The 23,417-nt window shown below is 37.5% G+C and overlaps 2 long non-coding RNA genes across 3 annotated transcripts in view; one reads left to right on the forward strand and one right to left on the reverse strand.

The window, feature by feature from the left end:
* The window catches only part of LOC119771861, an 88,349-nt gene that overhangs the window by 12,805 nt on the left and 52,127 nt on the right, over positions 1-23,417 (forward strand). The window lies entirely within an intron of this gene.
* Positions 9,315-22,868, reverse strand: LOC119771862. 2 transcript variants are annotated; one of them, XR_005279196.1, is made up of 3 exons: positions 22,573-22,868; positions 11,332-11,552; positions 9,315-9,505 (listed from the first exon to the last, which is right to left on the reverse strand). It is a non-coding gene; the product is annotated as an uncharacterized LOC119771862 (long non-coding RNA). The 2 variants fall into 2 exon arrangements; XR_005279195.1 differs by having other exon boundaries at positions 9,325-9,505; positions 11,498-11,552; positions 22,573-22,814.

The raw sequence follows: 23,417 nt of genomic DNA on the forward strand, positions 1-23,417 counted from the left end.
TTAACTTTCCTTCCCTTTCATCTTTCTTCTCTCCTCATTACCATTGTCAGGTTTCACAAATCATGAAATACTGCTATTGTATGACAGCAAAGTGGGAGTATGGAGAGAAGGTAAGGTCCTACAACTTCTGTGCAGCTGTGGTTTTCATTTCAGGCTTGCCTTTTGGAGCATCCACCTTCAACATGACCAGCAAATATGATGGGTGTTGTTTGGTTTATGTGTCTAACTGGGAGCATTTCTCCCAGTGTGTTTGTGGAGTAATTAGTCTCTGGAACGCTGCACGCCTCATAAGTCTGTTTAAGGGTTAATGAGGCCCCAGCAGCGTCCCAGCATGGGTTGGTGGGGGTTATGTATGTGGGTCTGCATCGGTATAGGCCTAGCTTCAATAAGACACCACCCATAGGACTTTGCTTTGAAGTGTCAGAGGGTCCCCCCCTTGTTCCGGGCGGCTCCTGTTTCATTTGTCTGAGTGGCAGCATAAAATATAGATGAGCTGCCAGACGACACAATCTAAGCACCCCTCCACCTAAATATCCCCCCTTTGCAGATCTCTTCACCCTCACCCTTAACATTATTCACAGATTAACCAACCCCTCCCCAGCACAAAATAATGACCTCCCTTTTTCCTCCTAATCTGGCTTTTAGGGTGACAGTAAAATTAGACACGGTAAGCTTTATTTGTGGTATTTTTTTGGCCAACAGAAACAATAAATGAACTTATTGCCACCAGAGGAGCACTTAAGGTTAGCTGTAATACAGAAAACTGGCACAGGCAAAGTTGAAAATGTGTATTTGCAAGTTTTCGCCCTGAGGTATTGTATTTGTAATGAGTGGTAATACAACAGAAGAGCGAGAGATACTACAGCTTTGGGGATTTGTATTTGTGTACCCCATTGTAGCATGGCTGTATTTCATCTTGTTTGGCCCCAGTGGGACAACCGTTGGTCCATTTGAGCACCATTTTTAGTGGAAAGGAAGTTTCTATCAGCTGCGTCCTCAGAAAGAGAGGCTCATAATGTTGAGTGTTAAAAATAGTGTTAATAATAAAAGGATCTCAACCTTGACAGTAATTCTATTTTTGTACCAAATGTAAATCCTAATATATTACATACTGTGACATTGAAATATTAACAGTTCCATTATTTCCTGCAGTTATTTTTGTTGGATTTCATTCAAAACATGTTCAGTTTTAATATGAAAAGTTGGTATTTGCTTTGACTATTATTGTCCCTCCTGGTTTCAATATTATGTAGAATATGATCCAAATTTCAATAAAAGGTCCAATAAGAGAAAGTACAATTACCCTTTGAATATTTAATGTGTAGAATTATCATCAAAAACATTGCATTTTTTGCTTCTTCAAGCATTTTTTTTTCAGTGCTGCATGTTTGTACAGTTTTAGGAGACTTTTGCTTTGCTCTAATGTCTCTTTTTTTTCAAAATCTACTCTCTACTGTAAAGGTCTGAGGTGTCCCGTTTAATAAGATGGATTTGGTTTTGTTGGTGCATATTAGTGTTGCTCCATTTAACTTATGTATTTTGCATATAGGTTTTAGTGCCATGATCAGCCCTGATAGCTGACCTTAATTGTTTCTTTCACTCACCTGCCTAACTCTGCCCAGTCTCTAATTATTCCTCATCCTATCCACCTGTGCCTGCTGCTATATATACAGTTTAGCCCAGCTTTCGGGGCCAAATCGTCGTATGACGTTTTTCAGTTTATTTTCATAGGTTTGAGTTTTTCCTTGGTTCATGTTCCCATCACCGGAGGCCAGTGGTTTGAGAAGTTTTTAGTGTTTGTCTTGTCTGCTGACCGTGTCCTGGCTACTAGGTGGGAGTGCAGTTTTAAGTCCCATAAGCCTGACTCCTAGGAGGAGACCAGTTCAAAGTTCTGCAGTATTCCCGCTACCATGTCTTGTATCTGTCCTTCAATCACTGAGCCTGCCTGTCTGCATCTGTGCTTTTCTGTCTGAGCTTGTTGCTTGACACATGGAACTCTGAACCTGCCTTCATGCGCTGTGGATTTCTGGAACCCTAGATATGTCTCTTCCTGTATGGATTGGAACCTCTGACCGGGCTGCGGACTCCTGGATTCCAGAACTGTGACTGTCTGATCTTATCCCTAACTGTATCAGATTCCTGCCTGCTCACTGGGGTTGCTGACTGGGGGACATTCTGGGTGGCTCTTTGCCACAGTTCATTTGGCAGTCCATCCGCTGGATCCTGCCTTCCTCGGAGAGGATGGACTGAACTGTTAAACTCGGTAAGTGAATCACTTGGATAATCATCTCCTGTCAGATGATCGTGGTCACTTACCTGTGTTTCTCCCCTCAGGTGTCAGTGATTGGGCAGTGCCCCTGCTCCTCCCTGCAGCCACTGTGGTCCACAGATACACAGCTCTGCTTCTGTTCTGTTTCTGTTTATAATTAAAAAATCTTTTTGAACTTTTCCACTGTCTGTCTCAAGTGGAATACTGGGTCCATCTGTCCCGTTCTTGCAATTTGGAGTCTGTCATCTTCTGTCCTGATAATATAGATTTATGTTTGTATCACAAAATCACCTGTTAGTTTTTCACCTTGATAAGCACAGGTATTTAAAAAAATCCACATGGATATTGTAAAAAAAAAAAAAAAAAATTATGAAATTTCAAACATTCATAAAAATACTAGCTTCCAGCGTGAACAAGATAACCAGTGAGGATTCTGCTTAGCAGTTTGATTAACCTAAACCGAATCCAACCCGGAGACGGGAGCCGTGGGGGGCAGCATACCATCACCGTCACTGGGTAGGGGTTTGGTCGCTCCAGCTCCAGCCCCTGGAAAAGTGTCCTCCTTCTCAAAAACCCAAATCTCGTCACCCTAGATTAAGGCATGTTAAAATTTGTATTCAATGTTGTCAATCTCTATATTTTCCTCTCCTACTGGCATACAGAAGGAAAAGCTGTGCTTTTGAGGCTAATCTGTTAGACTTATGAGGTATGCAGACTCATTAAATATGTTTTGTAAGATGTTATCGCAGCAAATCAATTTACTTAGTGAAGCATATATTGATTCCTTATACATAGACTAATGCTTTCAAGTCCTTATTTGTGGCAATTGTGATCATTGTTCCCTTTCATCTGATGAAATCACAACATGAATGATAAGAATATGACAGCAGATCAATATTAAAAAAAATATATGAATGCAGATATGGGGCTTAATGCAGATATGGTGCTTAACGCAATTCAGTAGTTTAAGTATTTGATATTGGGTAGTATATTTTTTGTATTGTACCACATAGTCTTCATGGGGAAGTGGTCTAAGTCTTTGATTGCGATGTGGGAAAACCAAGTACGATCCCCTGTTGGGTCACGAAGGGTTTCTGGTGTAAAAACTGCCAAGTCTGAAAGCAAGTCATATTCTATTGATGTGCTGACCCCTGAATATGCAAGCAGCTGAAAGGGCCTAAACCAACTCTGATAGTAAATTTTTTTCTGAGTATTTCACTGTTATGTATTTTCTCTTATGTCCTTTAATATTTGTTTATTCCCTCACAGTGCTGGGACAAAGATTTTGCTCAATCACAGATTTTTTTATTTTTATTTTGTCTTTATTCATATGTAAACATGTTTCAGATGATCAACATTTTTTTATGTCAGACAAAGATAATTTTTTTTTAAGGGAGCAGACTATTCAAATTATTCTGAATTTGTGTGAAAAGGTAACCATCCCTTATACCTGCTTGGGAGTCCTCAAAATTATTTTCATGCCCTCTGGTAGAGGACCGGAGCTTGGAAGAAAAAAAGGGAGACCACCTGCGATGGGTGAGGAAGAGTTTATATTTAAAAAAAACAAAACTCTTCCTCACCAATTGCGGTTGGTCTTCCCACCTTTTTCCTCCAAGCTCCGGTCCACTACCAGAGGCCTGGGAGCTTGAGGGTTCTGCGCAGCATCTTTGCTGTTCCTAGAACTGCACTCTTCTGGACCCAGATGTCTGATGTATTTCCAGGGATCTGCTGGGTTAGCGTTACTTAGGTATTAACATTGTACTGTAATAGAGCCATGTTCTCACATCTCGTCCATTTCCTTTGTGTTATTCCAGTAGCCCATTCGACATCAAGGTGCTGTGGTTCCCCAAAACCTGCACAGACCTTGTTATTTATATATATATATATATATATATATATATATATATATATATATATATATATATATATATATATATATATATATATATATATATATAGTCATTTTTGATAGTCATTTTAAGCCTAAATAGAATTCCAGCACTGGCTGCGATCCCCAAACTTAAACAGAGGCGCCATCTGCAGGAAGTACCACAAAACCATCAGAAAGCCAGTAAGCAGCAATTGATAGTCTTTAACCAGACCAGCAAGGTGTGGTTAAAGACCACGCAATAATAAGTCAATAAACCAACCTTGAATGACTGTAACCCCTTGCCCCACTAAATTTGAATGTGGTGCGCAAGCTGGAAGCGTCAGCCTGGTGCGCTGAAACGTCAGAGATGAGACCGGCATTCGCCACTTCTCATATATGCGCGTCTGTTTCTACTTTCTCTGTTTGCCATACCAATTACACATCAGTATAAAGCAGGGTGATTGTTCAGGCAGGAAATCAATTAATGAAAACCAAAACTGATTGGGACTTTTTAATATTGGCAAATTATGTTCATAAAGTAAATCAATCACCATGAGCATTGAATTATAAAAATATCCAAAAATATTCACCGAATACACTCACATTACAGTCAAAGATTGAAATCATTCCACCATGGAGACTATATAGTAAGGATATGTAAATGTAAACATTATCCACATGCAAACTGAGAAATTTTAAATCCAATCATGGCAAGAAAATGAAAAAGGAGTTTGCCTCAGTTATTATTGTACCATGGCATTAAGAGGCTGACGATATAGAATTTACAAATAATGTTTCAGTTTGACTGAACATCATGTCTCATAAGAAAATCTCCAATTCATGCACAGGTTTTTATTCAATTTCAGCTGTTCATATCATATTTTATCTCATAAAATGTTAAAGTGGATTGTGTGGCATTTTCCACTGAGAGTCCTTTATGTCACTGTTTGTATCTAAAGCCTGCATCAGTCAAAGGGAAGTTAGAGGAGAGCATTATTATGTCCACATGATGACAAACTGCATTAGTTTGAAGGCTCCACATTTTATTACAGGCTACAGGGACCTCTAATTTCATTTCAATCCACTTTGTGGAAATGACAAAATGTTATTATATTCAGCAGGTGTATCAAACATTACCTACCTACTATTTATTTTCACTTTATTTGCTTAAGTAACTCAGGGGTATGGGTGCATAATTGTTTTAAGCTTGAGAGATTCCCTGTTCATAATAAATCATCTTTTTCTCCTTTGATCTCCTGGGAAGCTCATACTGACTGACTTTATATTGTTCCTTTGGAGCAAGTAGACTTTTGTCTATTCATTTAAAACTTTCTCTTTTATTTTATTTTTTTTAGGGCCCAGGGAGATTACCTTGACCTCCACTTTTATTTCTTATAGGTTTGCCTCAAAAGCAGATATAATTAACTCATGCGTCCTTAGTTAACCGGCCATACTTTTGACAGTAATTAGGTAAGTTTCCCACCTCAAGTTGTAAGATAATCTATCAAAATTGAGAGAAATAATCCTGCTTATAGCTTAGATTTTCAAAAAATTCTCTGTAAACAAGCATTTGTTACTAACAAGAAAAGTTTTCTTTCCAGATTCAGGTAACAGTAGGGAAGATGGTGAGAGTGATGAGGAGGAAGAGGAAGAAGGAGGGAGGAGTCCTTTTTAATCTAGAAATTATTATATCTGAACTACTGGTTCCTCCAGCTTTATAAGATTGCTTTTCCTAATCATGGCCCCTGCGTGTGTTTGATCTCTAAGATGAACAGATGATTAGTTTTTCATGAAACCGTTCAAGCAAAACACTCCAGTGCGAGCTGTTGATTTAGTCGTTTGAGCGGCAGCAGACCCCTCCGTCTGCTGCACGCCAGCCTCGAGCCGGAGACCACATGGGAGCTGGAGCGGGTCAGGCAGGGTCAAGTCTATGGGTAATGATATATCACCTGCCATATATTTAAGGTTTTCTAACTCTCCTCTCAATTATGACCACTCCTCTACCCGACACAATCAATTTGAGCAGGACTGAGCGCTTTTTTTGGCAGGGAAATGACAACATTCTGCTGCTGCAAATCACTGGCAGTCCGACCCAGATGATCCCATCATGTTTATGTGCATGCATGATTTCCTGGACCTCTGTCAGAAAATAACATGTGATTATTTAAACAAAATGAACCAAACATGAACAAGAAAAACAATTCAAGCGTCTTTAATTTAAATATGTACTTATTATCTACTTATTATTAAATATTTATTTATATTTATTTAAGTTACAGGGTGTAATATTAAATGAATTTACTGACATCTCTTTGTATGTTATTTGTTATCATCTATGAACTTAAATTCTCCATTTTTATGTTTGCTTTGCCTTAGAAATTGTTACTTATAATCGTTTTCAACAGTCGGTTTGAAATTGTGGAGGTAGACACTTTTTGCGCTATGGTAGCGCAGAGCTGACAAACTGGTGACTGTAGAGATCACCATTACGCTCGATTGGGACTGTCAGGCCTATATACGATCCTACAGAGATAAATAATAAAATACTATTTCTATAATTAGCTTTTTAAACTAGACTGGTTACGAGCAGCAACCGCCAAGTTATTATGACAGATTTCAAGTGCTGGTTGTTGCTTTTTTTATTTTTTGGGCTGAATCGCATCTTTCCATGGTTGTTTTGGTCAAAGTGACCTAAACAGGGAAAAAATCTCCTTTACTGTTAAGATAAGGGGAGAGAAGCCTGTCAGCTATGCTGCCCTTTGGAGCTAAGGAAACACCGCGGTAGAGGCTGCCGCTTGCCGCTGTAAGCACAGGAAGACAGCCGAGGAAAACAGCGGTACCTCGAATCGGCCTGCTGGGAGACAGATTATTAATGGCCCGATGGCTAAAGAGTTAGCACTATGTCTCCAGCGCAGTCTATGTCTGTGCCGGAGGTAGGACACAAAACAGTCTTTCTAGGGCTAAATTAAAACATCTTTTTTAAAAGCCACTCACAAACCTCTTAAAGGGGAACGCTGTTTTTTTTTCTTTTTTTACATTGGGCCCTTGATTTTACGTTATTCCATCATGTTCTACTCACCCATATGAGTTTTGTGTCATTTAGCGCTGTTCTGAAGATATTCCGTTAGGTTATATCAAAGTAACATCTTCCTATGGGCAACAACTTGAAGGCACAAACTAAACTGTTCATGATTTATTCGTTATGGTACCCCAGCATTCATAACATGTAGGCGAATCACTGTCCCCCAGACATCCACGGTTATATTTTTTATATTTATATATTTTTAAAACAAAGTGGCGCATGTGTGACGTCATCCGTGCGCCGGACTGGAGCTGTGACAGGCAGCCCGCACCCCAGGCAGCTCCGCTCTACCCCTTCTATTGATTCGGCTAGCTAACCTGAATTGTTCGATACCATTTTGAGAGCGAGATCATCTGTGGTATTTGCACTAGACATCTTCCAGGCATGTGAGTAAAATTAGGTGCAGTTCAGCGGACAGGATGAATGAATGGTAGCCGATGACGTCATACACACTACTCTTTGTTTTTAAGAAATCTAAATATAAAATATATAATCGTGGATACAATAAATGATAAATTATGAACAGATAGTTTGTGCCTTCAAGTAGTTGCCCAAAGGAAGACATTACTTGGATATAACCTTACGGAATATCTTCAGAACAGCTCCAAATGACACAAAACTCATATGGGTGAGTAGAACATGATGTAATAATGTAAACTCAAATGCCCAATGTAAAAAAAATATTGGCGTTCCCATTCCCCATTTTGGCAACATTATTTTCTCTTTCTTTCATTTAGATTTTAAAAAGCTTGGCTCCACTGCCACATTCACTAAAAAGGTGGATAATTTCCTGATACTTTCTCATCCCCTAATTCGTATACTTGTCAATGTAAAGTACTCGAGACAACAGTGTTGAAGGATTTATGGATTTAATGCTGTGATCTAATGTAAATAAACCTCGTCATCACTTGAAAAAATAGGTAAAGCGGTCGTTGCAGAACCATTTTGTACAATGACAGCCTCCGTATTGCTAGAGGGGAGAGGGTGTGCTGGTGGGGTGGTTCATGCCACTGCAGTCAGCAGTCTGACCATTAGCTTTAAAAAAAAAAAAAAAAAAAGGGCAGCCACACAAACAGTTTTGAGAACTTGTACAAATTGGAGCGTTTTCTAAGTCAATAATAGCCATTTCTCTTTTAGAGTGTTTTTATCACCACTATGACAAATTCTCTAAATAAAAACATATATGAGCAGATTCTTTGACAAGCTGACGACTAAAGCTTGAGACAGTCATTTTTAAAAGCTGCTTTTTTTTACGGAAGTTATTTTAATTCCCTGTATTCCACCAAAAGACAGCTATGCAAAGGCTTAAATTGTTTAAACATCTGTTCAAGAAGCTCCTCAGATGAATGTCTTTTACTTGTAAAGCAAAGCTGCACCATCCCACATCTCAGCGTAATGGGCTGACTGCTCGTGTAACCGGCTGAGCGAGGATGAAAAGAAGGTGAAATAGCTTATTTAACCAACAGAGAGCAGGGAACTGCGGGGGGGATCAGTTCTCTAACGGTAAAGTAGGGAGGAGACAGGAAGTGGTGCACACATCCCTGCTCTTCGAACCGAGCGGAGTGGTACAGGGCACACAGCAGGAAGGCTGGAGATGAAGGCTGCATGTCCTCTGTAGCCTTCACACTGATTAGGTACAGCTGCACCAGATCATATGGCTTGTGGACTAATTGTAGCTCACAAGCGAAGCATACCTTAGGCATTTGAGTGTGTGTTTGAGTGTGTTTGTTTTTTTTGTGTTTTTTCTTTGCTTTTTCTTTCTGTTTGCTTTCACATATTGATTGATTGATTGATTGATTGATTGATTGATTGATTGATTGATTGATTGATTGATTGATTGATTGATTGATTGATTGATTGATTGATTGATCTCAGTGGAGAATTTTTACATATGACTAAGTTACTCATATGTGCGTCAACATTTGACAGCTTTTTTAACGATGTTCCATCCTTGCCTTTGTGCAACAAACAGTACCCTTGCATCCTGTCATCCTAACAGGTTTGCTGCTATAAATTTTTATGGAAATGCTTTAAAAAAAATAATTCAACAATAAACAGCAAACAGCAAAACAGTTTTTTTTTTATTCATACAGAAAAAATTATTTTATTTTTTTTTGCAAATGGGGGGGGCATATAAGGTTGACATAAAAGTCTAACCATACTTCCAGCCTTCTTTCCAGAACTACATAGCAGATTGGGACTTTATATTTCTTCTGCAAATGATCTTGTCCAGTCCCACTGATCCCCTCCCGGCTCCTGATATTCACAGATCTTTGTAGATGATCTGTCGACAGAAGAAAAATGACACGGTTTTAAAAAATGTATACAAATACCCAATAACTTCAAAGACACAATCATTCTTTTCTCAATCTCATTATTATTTTAATATCAACTTACCTATTAAATAATATTAGAAATCATCAAACAAATATAAAAAACTTTGTTTATACATATTAGCTACATTATCAATATTTGACAAAATCATTTTATAACATCATATACATGTTATCAAGATCCCTCTTTTTGTATCCACACTCATCATACCTGTTAAAGAAACAGAAAGGTATGTTTCATAGATAATTAAGGTGCATCATTGTCGTAATTTAATGGATATTCCCTTAGTTATGAGTTATTATTTAGCCGATCTTAACCTGATTAAAATAAATAATTATCAATGAACCTTATCTAACATGAAAGCAATCATGCTTTTCATGTTTTCAGGTTCGGTAATACTAGTCTGAAAAGCGGGTCAGAGGATCTTTAATCACATCTGCAGAGAAGTAAAAACTCAAGTTTGAGCACATTTAACCAGATTTGGCTTCATTTCACTGGCTGAATCTGAGATCTTTGAACTTTTAAGTTTCTTTTATTAAATACTGCCTTGCCCTATTCTACATCTCGGACCCTTTCGATATTTGTTGAGTTGTTAGGTTTATATAGATCAACCGTTTGTTTTTGTGTATTGTATCTTTGTGTATTTTTTAATTTTCTATATTACCGGTAGTTATTTTGTTTGTTTATAATTTCTTTCTGTCTTATGAATGCTTAATGAATAAAGTTGGATTAGATTGGATTAAAACGTAACACAAGCGTTGACTCCATTAAATATTGGATTTATTCATTTTATTTAGCTGCCTCATTTGATTTCATTGGTTTTCTGCTCAGTTTGAGACTATTATTTTATTCTTTTAGCCTCATTGACATAAGCATAAACATCAAACTGTAATGGCATCTGTGGTCAGTCAAATTTGACTATGAGGTTCAGAAAGAAAAAAACTGTAGCCTTGAAATAGTTTGAAGAAATATTTTCTGAGGTATGTTCACCAAAGAGTACGTTGTAATTTTTTTCTCTGCCCATGGAGTTGCAGTTGATTGCATCACTGCAAAGACCCAATAAATACCCCTCTATGAATTGTAGGTCCTGCCAATATTTGAAATGCATGTGGGGGAGCAAAGATCCACATTTATGTTTTACTACACATTTGTCTGTCAGGGATCTCTTTTAAAACTATTTTTTTTATAGTGCTGCCACCCTCACTAGTACAGTTACAATGCTAGTCTTTTATGCAAACATACTTTACTACTGTTTGAGATAAATGCCTATGGTGTTAGGCATAAGATGTCTTTCTTCTTATCTACAATTTTTTATCAAGAGAAAATATTTGTGTTTGGTTTTTTTTTTCATTATCTTCTGTAGCTATTTCCATTGTACAATGAAATATATCATTACATTGTATTATCATTCAGTGATTGTGGAGGCTCTCCATCTTTTTTTTCACACCAACTCTACCAGGCTGAGGGAGAACAAAAACTAACAAGCACTTGTCAGTTCTCAGCCATCACTGACAAGCAACTCTTGTGGACTTCTCCTCTTATCTTTCCCTCTCTCACACCTGGCAGTCATCTAAAGAGAGCATATTTCATTGAATTTGTTATGTTCATGTGTGAACGTACACATTGGTGTGCACCTGCATTTGTACACATGTACGTATAAATGTGTGTGCGTGTGTGTGTGTGTGTGTGTGTGTGTGTGTGTGTGTGTGTGTGTGTGTGTGTGTGTGTGTGTGTGTGTGTGTGTGTGTGTGTGTGTGTGTGTGTATGAGTGCATACATGTGTCAGAAACTTGACATGATCTTGTCTCTGGTGAAGGCCTTGGATCACTGGGCCTTGCACACTTCAGACCTGACAGTGCAGCTGAACTAATCAATATCTCACTGCAGTCAAAGGTGGGCTCTGCCAAGAGGCCGCGGGGGTGCACTAATTGATGGAATCTCACCGCTGGCTAGCTCCATGCCCTGGGGCGCTGGAAGACAGCAAACTTGGGCCTTTTACTGAAATGGAAGGGGAAATAGAGGACAGTAAGGCTGAGATCATAGCCAGGAAAAAGACAGAGTTGTTAAGATTTGGTTTATTTTTGTCTTGTTGTTTGTTTGGCAAAGCAAATGTTTGCATGCCATTTGTCGGAGGACATGTTTCAGAGTCTGACCGTTTTGCTTGTTTGAATTGAAAAATAATCAACACAGCAACGCTTTCAAACAGGTGTTGAAGCTGTTGTTCAGTATTCTTTGTTTTGTTCTTTAAATATCTTTACACACCACAAAACCAAACATTATGTTTCTATATAAACTGCTGGATTAATTTAGTGTTTTTAATACTAAATGAATACATTATTGATTACTGATTAGTATTGGTAAAGTATTTACTTTATTCATAGAAATTGGTGGACAAACATTGTGTCAACATAATTACCTTTGAATAATTAATAATTGATGATTATTTATTACTTTGTTGTGAGCATTTTTATTGTGATTACTTTCAAAGTAGTCTTGGTGCCAGCTCTTTGTTCACATAGAAGTGCAAAATATTTTGCCAGTTATTTTATCCAGAGAACTCCCACTTAAAACAAAGACAACACAGAAATGATCACTTGAGAGAATGCGCAGTGACTTGTTTCTCGTTTGAAAATGTATTGTTATGGTGCAGACTAAGCACGCTGGGATAATTACCATCAATAATTGAGTGAGGGGAAATGCTAGTCAGAGCTGCATTCATCGCTGGCTAAATGTGCCTGAGAGATGTGCGATGGACTCTGGCTAGCTTGCTAATTTGGCTCCCTTTTTATGTGGCACTGAAGATTATCTTTATGCTTCCACCCCCTTGGTTGTGGCTCCTCGTGAAACCTGCAACAAGAACTCACAATGTTTCCTATTAGCACCATTTATTGCTGGTTTGCTCATGCATATCGATCCTTAAGAGCATCAAAACAACATAACATAAAGGCTCCAGCAAAGGGCTCATTGCATTCATTTTTGAATTTGTTTACTTTTAGATCAAGTACATTGCTTAAACTATAAGAATTCTATCAAAGTAAAAATGGGACTGGACATTAAGCAAAATGCTTGGAACCTTTGGAAGCTCCATCATACATTTACAATAAACCTGACTTCTTGAAGTAAACACAAGATAAAACCCTTTTTTGTTATTATTTCTATATTGTACCGTTATGTGATATGCTGACTGTTGCCCTTCTAGATACACTGAGATAAACCTAATGTGTTTCTGGCTTGAGGGCAGTTGTAGGCTAAGCTTTTGATCCTTTCTTTGTAAAAATCCAACTTGCCTCTGAAATGCACCACACATCTGACATCCAATCTTAACAATGAACAATATTTTAAGCATAAAATATTGTAGTATTGCATGGCAGGAAAATCAAGCATGCAAGTAGACTCTTCCTAAACTCTTGAAATCCCAATTTTGAATTTGCTTGCTGTGTTTGTGTAGCTGGATTGTTATCAACTATGAATTCACACATGGGTTTTCAAAAGCAAATATGCAGTACTAAAGAAATTCTAGCAACTGCATTGCAGCCTGTGTGTAAAGGACCGTTGAGTCCTCCCCAACAAAGAAAGTTCACCATTAGTATTGACTGAAAACAACAGCCGAACCGCCTGAGAATCTGGTGCACTTTCCGAAATGGAAATCAGGCTTTCTCTGAGACGTACACACTTCTCCATCCCCTGCTGCTCAGAAAGCTTTGCCATTCACCTTTAAACAGCGGAACAATAATCAATGGAGCATTATTTATGCTGAAGCCATTCATCTGCACTCCTGTGTTACCCTGCTGGGTGTAAAGCTGCTTAAGTCATGGAGCTCACACGGTGGACTGTATTGCATGCATGGGTTCAAATGAAATCTGTTGCAGCTGACATAACAGTGCTCAATACATTTCCAAAATAGGGTTGTTGCCTTTAATTATCCATACGTGTAATTTTTCTTTCAAGTAAATACATTAATAATGGTATTCTTACACTGATTGTACATGATTGTTACAGATCTATTTCAAGGATGACAGCACTGCTCCCTATCTCACCAGCTTATAAGCAGTACTATGTGGGAATTTTCAATTTTCAGTTAAAAAGGAATCATCCATGTTTGCTTCAATCTTTAATAAGCAATGTTTCCCTACACAAGTCCTTCCACAATCCCTCTAAGATCCCTCTGTGAATTTTTCATAAAGCAAGTCTCTGTTTCTTGTTCTTGAGCTGTCTCAATACACCAAAGCCTATTGCTTCCATGTCCGACCCAGTGAATTTATCGGTTGTAACAAGAGTGAGAGCAGAGCAATGGCACCAGGGAAGAAGAGGGAGTGAGCTCCTTCATTACAGGAGGCAGATGTAAATCAAACTAATTATGGAGCCACTACGGTATCGAACCCATGGAGGGGAAATGAAATGATCAGAGGCAGGTCGGTGCTCAACAGAGAGCAAGTTAATGAAAATATTAATTACCTGGTGATATAGTATGAACACCTCACCCGCCCATAGCCCCTCTCTGTCTCCCTCAAAGCCCAAACCACAGAGAGCATTTGTTTTAATTGAGTAATAATAAGACTGTTACATTTGGCTGACTCACTTGATTAGAGTAGGTAATTGACCAATAAAGGGACATGATTGGCAATTATAAAATCCAATGTAGTGCTAAATACTTAGAAACTCTTAAGTGTCCAACTAACACAGAGAACATTACAATTCAGAGGAGATGGTTATTCTCAAAATCATAAATTCAGAGCGTAGTGAGATCAGAATCAGTTAGTTCCACATAACAGACAGAGCCCACAAACAGATTTATCCCACTAATATTATGGTGAATTTGGCTATCAGTATCAGATTTGGTCACGTGATTGATTTTCCTCTGTTTTTGTTCTGAATAATTCAGTGGTACACTTTATCTCCTCACCTTGCCTTCTCCTCAGACTGCTGCTTTCTCTCCCCCTGCTGCTTTACAGTGTGTGACAATGGTCAATAAGAGGCAGAGATCTGGATCCTGATTATTTCAGACAGTATCACTTGTAGAATATGCAGACTGGAGGGTAAGGGGGAGCCCAAACAGATGACATTGCTCAGCAGTCGTAACGTAATTAGAGATGGTATTAACATCAGTTTGCATAGCTGAAGTTTTAGGCATTCACAAGACATGTCCCAGAAAATTAACTCTTGTGATTGTTTTTATGTTGTGACGGTAAAAGGTAGAAGGTAAACTTTTAAATTGTAAGAGAGCAATACAAAATCTCTGAGTTATACTGTTTTTCATTATTTTGACATATAACACATGAAAGACATTTTAAAAATCCTTACTTTAGAAAGCTTTAGTCTAGTTTAATGGCTCTGAAAAAGATGTTTAGTTAAATAAAGTGCAAGTAAATATCTGATTTCAAATGTAAGTGTAAGTTTTTTGTGTCAGAGTTTGTACAAGGACCCAAAACGCAGAGGCTGAGGCAGAGATGGTTTCTTGTAGATTTAGTAATGATGGAAGCAGTCGTATAAATCCAAAGGGAAAACAGGCAAGGAACAGGAAGCTGAGCAGAGTAACACAGGAGGTGAGTGACAGGAATTATTGTAGATAATCCTGCAAAGACTAACTGCAGGGAAGGAGTATATATAGAGGGGAGGAGAATACTGAATAATGTGAGGAGATTATTACTTGACTGGTAGAAGGTGTGGTCAGCAAAAGCTGGTAGGGAACTAGGGGAGAAGGAGAGTGGCACTAGGGGCAATGAGAAAACATAGTCTTAGATAACAAAAACTATAAATATAAGAAACTGCGGAATATATTAAATTAATACTAAAAATGCTTAAAGTAAATAACTAAAGTAAACAACAAGTAAGAGTTAAACTAAGACGTCATTCAAAAATGATACAAAACTTAACAGCAAACACAACACAAAAATCAAAGCGTACCAAAAAATCTAGAAAAGCAGATACTGACCTACAGCACATGTTGCTTCTTAAAGATATTATTTTAGAAGACTGAACTGCTCCTCTTGATGTAGATTATTTTTCTCTGCTTATAAAAAAGTATAATGGATATAAATGGTCTCTAGTGAGTTGTGTCTGATAGAAGGTTCTGTGTAATAATTAATTTACTAAAATGATCAGAGGTATACTGATCTACTTGTAGCTTTAAATCTGCCAAAACCCTGTTGAAGGAGCATGTGAAACAATTTGGATCTAATTTAGCACTAAGTCAATCCAAAAACAGAATTTCCAGGCATTACTCTCGACAACACCAAATGCCAAACACAAGTCAGTTTTTATTCACACATTTCGACAAGGTTTGAAGGACAAATTGATTTTATTCAAGCAACCTAGCCTGGGCTCTGAAACCCTCGCTGAGATACATCAATGTGACTGCTGCTTATTACTCTAGCATAATTAGACATGTCAACCTATGCCGCTCAATGAGGTGATGCATTCATTCAGCTACCTGTCGGGCTTGCAGCTAGTGAGTGAGTGAATTAGTTTTACATAGTTCATGGCTTTCCTCTATTCAGAGTGACAGCCTAATCAGTAGTTTGTCAAAGTCGACTCTAGCTCCACCTGTCAAACCTGCCAGTCTTCTTAGGAGCCAATGAGGTCCCCAGAGTAATAAGCAGGGGAGCTGATGCTGTACCGTGTGACCTGCAAGGTGTGAAGTAAGGCTGCTACAGACATCATAATCATTTTCAGGACACAGAGTATTGATGAAAGACGCCAGGAGTGGCTGAAATCTAACATGGGATCCTGGAGGCACTCAGTGAAGTCTCTTGGGTGTGATCATAGTTGTAACACAATGTATTGTGTGATGGTGATGCAAGGCAGCTGCAACATCTGTTGGATGTAGAGAAGATGGTAACAGAAGCTGAAGGAGTTTTTTTTCTGTCTTCATACCTGTTTGTGTTTGGTTAGAAGGACAAGCGATTAATGTCTGATTCATCTTTTAACTGCATGAACAAATGCAACCAATCGGTTCTCCCCAAATGTTGTGTTTATTGGTTGATTGATGCAACTTTTTAAAGTATGTATTCCTGTAAAGATATTGAGGGGACAGGACTACAGTCTGGGTAACGAGATGCTAATAAAATCAAAGAAAGGCAATCAATAGCTGATATGCTGCTCCTTTTTTCTGTTCTTCCACTTCCTTTTTCTGTCGAACATTGAAAGACATCTGTCTTTCAAGCTAACCTATGTTAGGCATGTTAAGCATAAACAATATTTAGATTTCTAATAAAATTTTGCTGATTTTAGATGAGCCATTGACATATTAATAGGCTAAAAAAGCAACATCTAAATTGATATTTTTTCCGTTAAAATACTTTGAGGTAAATAAAACTGGAAAACAAAATACTATTTTGTTATTAGTCTTTTTTGTTTTTACAGTTACTGTATGTAAATCATTATATTAATCATTTTCTTTTGATAACTTTCTTTTTTTAATATAGCTCACACTTGTGGATTATTCTAATATACCTAGAGAAATATTTTAAAAGCATGGTATAACAAAAAACTAAGCAAAAGACAGCCATTATCACAGATGATTAAGGATAAGGAAATAGGAAGAAATGTTTTATGAAAGTGAAAGCACAGATACTTAGCAAACCAGCACCCTGTGGAGGGATTTATATGATCTGTAGTGCTTAAAAACTGCCTATAATCTGAAATATAATACATCGAGAGTCAGAAAGCAATCAGATTAAATGTCATTTTTGTTCCCATTCCCAGATATCACTTGTGTCTGAACTCGCAGTTCTTAATAACAGATGTTAACAGACTAGAAAGCAATGCAGTGATGAGCATGAATTTTCTTCACATGTTCATGGTTTTTTATGTGAGAAGCTTTTACATATTATTCTAACGACATCCCTTATTAGGCAAATTATACCTTATAAGTTCATTGTGGGTTGTTAACTTGGCTAGTCATTTCAGGGTAATGCTACATAAATGGTGAATGGAATTGAAGATAAAATATTTGGTATCTGCAGTCTAATACCCTGTCTGTAATTTGATACAAACACAAAGACTGTGGTCAAGCTATTTCTTCTGGTATTGGCATGAACTATGTTTTGCTCTTAATCTTGGTGTGTTCATTCGCCGAAGAGGCTTGAAAAATTCCAGTATCTTAATGTAAAATGGGTCTCCAAATGAGATATTTTTAAAAATTGATTAAGCTTACCTTTATGGCAAAATTGCTTGCTATGTCTTCTTTTTTGTGTCAACAAGAAGTGACCACATCTTCATTAGACATATTTCCATTCAAAAGTTAAGGAGGCAAATTTATTCCAAATATGGTACAACCTTCCTCTCTTACTGCACATAACCCAAAAGGCCTTTTTTGGCCAGGTGTTTTAAAAATACTCATCTGCTATAGAGAAATGAATAAAAAAGTCTTGGTGTTTTTTATCAGTGTCATTAAGTGAAACTTGCCATATTTTACATTTGTAAAGTTGGGTTAAGCAATAATTTACATAACAAGAAAAGAACTGAATATGAAAGCTTGTGGCAAAAATGTGTTAGATCTCCTCTTTTAATGTAGAAAAAGTGATTAATGAAATTGTATTTAGGTATATAAAACAATGTACAACCACATTAAGTAACTTTGAATCCGATTCAAAAAGTTTAGGTTTTCTGAAGTTATATAGCTGTTTGTATTTTTTGAAACAGGATTATGTCAAATAATTAAGCTGTCGTGCTGCGATTAAGAGGAATAATGCTAATCATATTGCTCTATTGTTTGACATAATAAGATTTATTTTCCTTTGTGACTGAACATCAAATCTTTAGAAGAAAATCAGATAAATGACAAAAAATAATATATTTATTTGTTGCTTCTGTTCTGCAACACATATAGGCTTGTGTGTGTAGGTGGGGGGGGGGGGGGGGGGGTGCATCAACATTTGTTCCCCTGCATGCTTCGAGTTCAGCAAATGAGTTGAACCAAGCTTCTCGGGCAGACTTCTCTGTCTACCCCAACCTCTAACAACTCATGAAATATTTACAGTGCCTCGCAGTAACCTCTCACTCACATCCACTCTCTCTCTCTCACACACACATATTTTTCTTTCTGTCATTCTAGCTGATAGTCAAGGGATGTAAACGTAAATGTCCGCTTAAGCCTTGCTTTATTTCGAGGGAGCATGTGAAGTTCACCTCGCAACCCTCCCCCCTTCACGGACGCGTTCGCGGACTACTCATAAATGAACTTTTTTTCAAGTTTATTGAGTATTTCATGGACCTAGCCCATTGTATTCCGGCTGAATGTATACAGAGGTAGTTGGGTGCAAACTTGACACCCGGCTGATCGGCAGCTGCCGGCTGTTTAATCAACAGTGATGAATATTTGATGGCGTGGCGGTGGGCAAATGGTGGCCGACACTCTCCTCATTATCAAAGTCCGTGTCTACCGAGGAAGATGTTGAATATCTCTCCGTTGTGGACCTAGCCCCTGTCAGGAATATGGAGCGCCTCTACGTTTCCCACAACACGAAAGTCTAGACATCGAAAAAAGGAAAAGCTAGTTTGCAACAACAACAAAAAAAAAGCGATTGTTTGGCTTATATCAACTTTTTTTTAACTTTACCATTGATTTCTATTTAAAAAGGTAAAGATTGGAGTTAATAAAAACGTTAAAGTTAATAAAAACAAGCTAACGAAATGTTAATCATGTGAAATAAACTCAGCACTATGGACAGCGACATGAGAACCTCGTCCATACACGACCCAAATCACTACAATGTTAGGCTTATTCAATATTCATTATGGAAGAGAAGAGAAGAGAAGAGAAGAGAAGAGAAGAGAAGAGAAGAGAAGAGAAGAGAAGAGAAGAGAAGAGAAGAGAAGAGAAGAGAAGAGAAGAGAAGAGATTGTTGCAATGTAGAAATAAATAAGACTTTCTGCTTAGTATGAATTGGTATTGTTTTGAAGTATTATTGCACACACTTCCTGCAATAAATAGGTTAAGGTTGTGTCGCCAAGGTTAAATAATGCATGTGCAATGTTTGTGCAGGGTGTAACTCTTCTTTCTGAAACACACTGTATTCAGGTTCCTGTCTAACATTTTAGGAAATAGTTTATTTTAGTATTTATAATAAATTAGTAGATTTATTGTAAATAAGATTTTAAAAAAAAGGGTTAGATGACGCTAGATGACGCACACGATTGATGTCCTTATATGGCATTTTTCTTGTTACGTTTCCGGTCCGCTCACCAATCTTGCTTTGTCGCGCGCCTGCCTTCTGATACACGTGCAGCTAATGACAAGAGGGAGCAGAGTTCAGAGAGCACTCCGCCCGGGGCCGCGGCGGCTCTTTGAAGGCTGAGATTGGGAAATAAGTGACATTTAGGGAGTGAGGAAGGTTTAGCATAAAGTGACATTTAGGTGGCGGTACTTGGTTTCAGAACGTGGTGAAACACGACGATCACGTGAAGACACTGACAAGTGTTTTGATGTTTTAGTGTCGCACTTTATCAGTTCAGTTGTCAAGCGGTGAGTTCAAGCAACTGTGTCGAGGTTAAACTGTGTATATTTCCAGCTTCATATTTGTATGTTTTTTATTTCGTTTTAACCCAAACTTTGCATACGACATCCTAAAAGGGCTCAGTGTATATTTGCGACATATAATATATTCCCTATAGGTGGAAATGATCTGCTGTAAGAATTAGTGACTTTCTTTATGGTTTTCTAATATGGTGACCAATATTTCCCCAGTTTAAAAAGGCTAGTTTATCCTGACATAGTGGTCGATTAACTTTTAACTATTTGTTTTTTATGTCTTTCCCGGCTCTTATATAGAGGTATTTTGTCTATAAAAATTTTAGAGTTTTTCATGAAACTGAAAAATAAAATTCCAAAAAGAATTCAAATGAAAATCCTTTGTTTTCTTTTTAAATGTTCATTTATGAACATTTGAGGTATTTTACAGTGTACAATATCATAAATATTATTATTTATTTAAAAAAAAAATTGTGCTTATAAAGTGCCTATTGATGTTTTTTCTGTGAAGAAATCAGTTATGAAATTTAATTAACCTACAAGTAGTAGTTCATTTTTTTTTTTTCATTTCAACAACCACCTAATATGCAGGCCTGACATAAAATGTCCACTTCATATTTGTGTCTACACCAAATTAATGTCTAATTATGAACCAACGCAGCTTTAACTGTTGGTATTTTGGATATATGATTTAAATTCTTCTATTCCACTTTTTGTCCTTCCATCTAACATTTTGGCCACCTGGTTTGCTCCAGGCGAATATGAATTCAAATTGTCTTTTTTTTTTTTGCTATGCAGGCGACCTGCATATCCTTGATGCATCCATATCCATTTCTATCTGTTATTCGTTACATGGAAAGGGTCATCCCCTCAAGATCAAATATTTTTCTAACTAAATGACGGATTTATTAGACAAATAACTTGTGCGTCTAACTCTGAACCCTCTGTGATTGAAATATACCCTTGTGTCAACAGCACCGCTTCTCAAACCGGGTCCCCGGCGATGGGGGGCTGCCACGGCGGATTACTGAGCAAATATGAGTGGGAAATGAGTGCAGATCTGGGGATCTACCCATCCACATCCCAGGTTTGACATTTCCGTCCAAAGGCCAACCTCCGTGCGCATTGTTAGATCAAGGGAGCCATCTGTGGCTGCTCTTTTTATTATTTATTTTTGACAAAAATTCATAAGTGGGCCTAGAATACTATCAAAACAAACACAAAAAATGAGACACGATTAAACAAAGAACACAACCGACGTCATTTTCATAGCTTTTTTTTTCTCTATCTTCTACGTGTCAACGTGTAATTATAATGATCTAATCCATCTTAACCTGGGTGCCTAACAGCTGCGATTAGAGTAGGCCCAATTTCTTCCGCTCAGAGCTATAGTAAAAACTCGTATGCTCGTAAATCTAAGCTTCCTGCGTAACCATAACGTGGTGAAATCATAATTTGCCGAGGTGGTGTCAGAGACTCGCTCATTTCGTCTGTCAGGAATCCAATTTCCTTTTATTTACATCCGCGGTATAGATTAATTACTCCCCTGACTAGTAGCCTGCAGGAATTAAGTTATGGGATCCTTTGGAAGGTTCTGCGATTAATCCATCACAACCTACGCAAGGATGCAAAGGTGGAAGAAGAGGTGATTAATGCTGGAAAGAGATGCACCTATTTGGTAGTAATAATGATAATAATAATCTTAATAATAATAATAATAATAATAATAATAATAATAATAATAATAATAATAATAATAATAATAATAATAATAATAATAATAATAATAATAATGAATCAGTGTTTTATGAGTGGTGATAAATGTATGATGTAGTTTGGGATGAGAACACACCCAAAGCATCACGGGAAATAACTTGGTGGGGAGGGTTTTAAAAGGACCAAAGCGACCGAGACGTATAGAAGGGGGAAGGCCTTTTTTTAGGCCTCTGTATCATGAATACCTGCGATCAGGTGATGATCCGGCACAGTATTGATGGAGCTTTAAGGGTTATGATATCGGGGAAGTCATCGATGAAATATCCGCAACTGATTAATAGAGGGCTCTGTCGTAACGGCTTGACATATGGTAGGCGAGGCAGCTGGGGACGGTACCTCAGGCATCCCCTACGGCCATTAACATATTAGAGGCTATTGTGAAGGCAGACAGTCCGACTTCATCCACAGCCCCTTGTGCAGAGAGACAGCACCCCAGAGCTGTTTGATATAGGCTTTCAATAATGCATTACTCTTCAATCCGCCAGCGGAGCTGTTCGAGGTGCTGAAATGATGTGCCATGTGGCGTCTGTGCTAGAGAGTGTTCGGTGCCAGCGGCTGGTTTTATATATATATATATATATATATATATATATATATATACATATATATAGTTTATACATAGCTTGCATTTGAGCTTTTTCTATTCCTAAACGTGCGATAGATAATATTTATTCTAAAACTAAAAATTAACAAACGATGTTCTGATCTAACCTGTCTATGGCTTTTGTCTAACCCGGTAATTCTTTCTTAAATCAAAAAAACTCCACTTACTTTAAGGAACCGCTTTCTCTTCTGTCCATGTGGCCAAAAGCTACTGAAAGCAAAAAACGAAAAGCTTTCTCTGCTGTTAAACAACGACGTCCTCCGCATGCATACTTCCTCTGAAAGCCCTGAAAGCCGAGTGAAAGTATTGCATTTTATAGCGGGAAACCTTGATTAATATTGCATTACAAGCTTATAAAAATTCAGAGAAATTCCTAGGCCCAAATACAGGCGAAGAAGAAGGGGGGAAACATGCAAGTTTAAAACCACAGGGTTGAGGGAGGGGAGGGATGCCATTGTGATGATTTAAAATACCAATACTGGGGTTTTATTCTTTTGTGTTGCTTTTCTCGTTTCTTTCTTTTTTTTCCCTCCTCTATTTGAATGTCTGCCTTAATATCAACTTTGAGTTATTACTTATTTTCTATAACTCCTCTATGGATCTTGAGTTTGTCATTAAGACCTGGCCTCGAAATGTATCTAATTGTTTTTTATTATCTTGAAAGCTCGAGAAATGGAAACTGTGTTTAAAGCAAAGGTAAAAACATTATTTTCAAAATAATATAAAAACGAAAATATAAAGAAAAATTATATTTTTTTAATATAGTTTATAGTAAAACAAACTTAATAGTAATAATGGCATAGTCAGATTTATTCTGTTTAAGCAAACATTCTGTTTAAGCAAACATCTGCATGTATGTATTTTAATAAATGTATTATTATCAATAATATATTAATAATAATATAATTTCTTTTAGTGCAATTAACTTGATATTTGTGCATTTAAGCGCGTTATATATTAATCTTCTATAGCTGTAAAAATATGTGAAACGTGGGGAGGGGGGGGGCTGTTT

Source organism: Cyprinodon tularosa, unplaced genomic scaffold (assembly GCF_016077235.1).
Source record: "Cyprinodon tularosa strain WSP-4 unplaced genomic scaffold, ASM1607723v1 ctg691, whole genome shotgun sequence".
NCBI classification, from domain to species: Eukaryota; Metazoa; Chordata; class Actinopteri; order Cyprinodontiformes; family Cyprinodontidae; genus Cyprinodon; species Cyprinodon tularosa.